This window comes from Coptis chinensis, chromosome 2 (genome assembly GCF_015680905.1).
Source record: "Coptis chinensis isolate HL-2020 chromosome 2, ASM1568090v1, whole genome shotgun sequence".
Taxonomy (NCBI): domain Eukaryota; kingdom Viridiplantae; phylum Streptophyta; class Magnoliopsida; order Ranunculales; family Ranunculaceae; genus Coptis; species Coptis chinensis.
In genome coordinates this window covers 66,957,601-66,960,654 of record NC_141457.1, presented here as the reverse complement: position 1 = coordinate 66,960,654, position 3,054 = coordinate 66,957,601, and the positions used below count along the sequence as shown (strand labels likewise).

The following is a 3,054-nucleotide window of genomic DNA, read 5'->3' as shown; positions in this document are numbered from 1 at the left end:
GTGATGAAGATTTATGGACTTTCATTTAATTAAGTACTAGAAAAAAAAGGGGATATGTGTAGGGTGTTTTCTTTTACCTCAGCTACTTCTAGTTGGTTCCACAACTCCCAAATGTCGTGCACTATCAAGTACCACCAAAAGGACTAACTTGGTTGCATAAAGTAGTTTTGGTCTTAGTTACTTTGTTAGCTACCCAAAGATTGATTTTACATATCTAATTAATCTTTTCACGTTCGGTGCTTATCAAGTACCACCAAAAGGACTGACTTGGTTGCATAAACCTCGATTGTGTATTCTGATATGGCTCTAGTAGTAGTAAGGTAGTAGCATTCAAATACCTTTTACTAGATATTCTCTTATTTGACATTCAATCAAGGATCTGAAGATGCAAAAAATTGTTGGTGACAATCTTAATTTTCACTCATATTTTGAATTCTCAGAGAGGGAGGCAAGAATGCAAATTACACCCGCATCCTTTAAATCGGATTTTTAAGCTTTCTAACTGAATTGAAGCTTATCTATATGGATCTATTATTACTTTATTAAAGGTCTTGCATCATTCTTCTTCTATAGCCCTTTTTAGTGTCGTTGGGCGATTACACCATGGAACTTCCCTTTAGCAATGTTCACTTGCAAGGTATACTCTCTAGTTTAACCCATTTTGCATATAGTTTGAGATTTTGAATATGGATACCTTTTTTGTTTTTGCTTGATGCCTTTATGCCTTTTTGAAGATCATAAGCTCTCTATTTATATTGTTTCTGGTCACTCCTGCTCTAGCTTGTGGTTGTACAGTAGTTATCAAGCCCTCTGAACTTACCCACAGACGGCTTTTAGTAGCGGTGAGAGCTTTCTCTCAAAGGGCATACCACCGTAAACTTTCTTTGCCTATATTTTACAACAACGGCCACATTGTCATCCTTTTAGTTCCATGCTTTCTTTTTCACACAACGATTTATTTTTTTTATTTTTTTCTTTCCACTGGCCATTTATTTCTTGTAAACTTTTAGTCAATTAAAAACTTGAAACTGAACCAATTGAACTTTTTGTGTATTAGAATCCTTTGGTTTTACTTGATTTGATGAGTTTTGCAATTGGCATCAACTGAAGTGAACTGTTTTGGTGGCTTCAAAGAAATGCTAAGTTTGATTCTCATTACTTATGTTTTGACCAAGTTTTAGACTACTACTAGTTTTAGCTATGAAATTGGATGACTTTTTCCTGTGAATTTTTCCAGGGTGCCTTCTTTCGGCAGTTTTGTTTTTCAGATCTGTACGCAAGTCCGACTACCTGGCTATGCGTCATGGATTCATTAGTGTGAGTTTTTGTCTACAACAAATCGTCAGATTCCTTCATTTTTTGTTTTGTATTGTGCTAACTTTTTATTCTTATAGGTTCATTTATCCCCTAGAAGTAAGTTCAACTTTCAAAAATATATCAAAAGGTCATTAAAAGACGATTTCAAGATAGTTGTTGGAATTAGGTATGACATTACTGGTTGTGGTTCTATCAAAAACTTTTCTAGTTATGTTGGTTTTTGATAATGGATTTCTAATTATGCATTTTAATTTCGTAACTGCTCCATGATGTCAACAATCCTTTGCTATGGCCTTCGGTTGTGGTATTTTTGCTTCTGAATGTGTTGCTGGTGAGCTCACGTCTTTAATCAAACATTTTTCTGGTTATTTATATTCTCAATTCAAATTCAATTTAAGATGCAGTCTTTACATTGGATCATATTGTTATTTCCAGGATGGCAGGCGTTGTTGTGGATAGCCGTGTTTCCTCTACTTGTAAGCAATTTTATGTATTATGGTAGTACCTTTCCTAACTAGTGCTTAAGTTCAATCTCACCCCTGAACTGCTTGGCAGACAATCTTAGGAGTGGGAACAAAGCTACAAGCTATTATAACACAGATGTCTCTTGGAATCTAAGATAGGCATGTAGTTGTTCAAGGACGTAGAGAGGGCGCACAAATAGAACTTAAGGCTTTTGATCCTGTTTTGGTTAGTGTACAAACTTCAAACATTCTTCCAGCACGTGTTTTTTATTCTATTTTGATTAGCAAGTTTCTTACATTCAAACTTAAGGCTTTTGATTATGTTTTGATTAGCAAGTTTCTTACATTCTTCCAGCATGTGTTTTTGTTTGGGTATTTTCATGGGCTGGGATTTTTTATTTGGGTATTTTTAGGTACTTATAGCTAGAATAGAACAGCTAGAATTATTTCTAGTTCATATATAAGAGAGTACTTCATGATCTTATTTTATTTTTTTTTTTTTTTGGTCAGCAAAACTCACTTCAAGATCTTGGCAAATGGATTACCAACTTGGTGAGACGCTTTGGACCTTAGTGATTTTGTTGAAAGGTTGAATCAAGGTTGCAGTATGAGTAATCTATTGTGTGGGATATGCAAAATTCATCTATTTTGGTTTTTTGAGTATGTTTGTTGTAAGTAATGGTACTAGAGATTACTAGGACTGGTTGCTAGACAGATGGTGTACGTGGTGTTGATTTTTGGTTTATGAAGGAAGTAATATGTATACTTAGTGAACGACATGTCTTATTCTTGTTTTTTTTTATGAACACATTGTTTCTTTATGAATACATTGGCGTTTGTAGCATTTGAGTGGGAACTTGCAAGAATGTAATGTTGGGATACCCGAAACAATTATTATAAAAATATATATTATTTTAAATAAAGAACTAATACCCGACGGATAAAAACTGTCTAGTAGCAAACTACCTGACGGCTAGCAACTGGCATATCCGACGGCTGGTGACAGCTGGTCTAACCGACGGTTCATAATAGCAGAACTATCCAACGGTTTTTAGCAGCAGGAATATCCGACGGTTTTTTACAGCAGGAACTATCCGACGGTTTTTGACAGCCGGCGTATCCGACGGTTATTAACAGCAGGAATGTCCGTCGGCAAAGATCCTCAACCCGACGGCCTGTTTTGAACGATAAAAACCGTCGGAAGCCTATGCCGACCGAGCATTTTCTGACGGTCTTGCGGCAGTTTTGGTATGTCGGGTAATACCTTTCGCGA

General features: G+C 35.9%; 1 long non-coding RNA gene across 1 annotated transcript; it reads left to right on the top strand.

Moving 5' to 3' along the window:
- The first annotated feature begins 1,596 nt into the window (after positions 1-1,596).
- LOC147517295 (uncharacterized) lies at positions 1,597-2,179 on the top strand. Its single transcript, XR_015213831.1, has 3 exons — positions 1,597-1,648; positions 1,753-1,793; positions 1,873-2,179. It is a non-coding gene; the product is annotated as an uncharacterized LOC147517295 (long non-coding RNA).
- Positions 2,180-3,054: the final 875 nt, after the last annotated feature.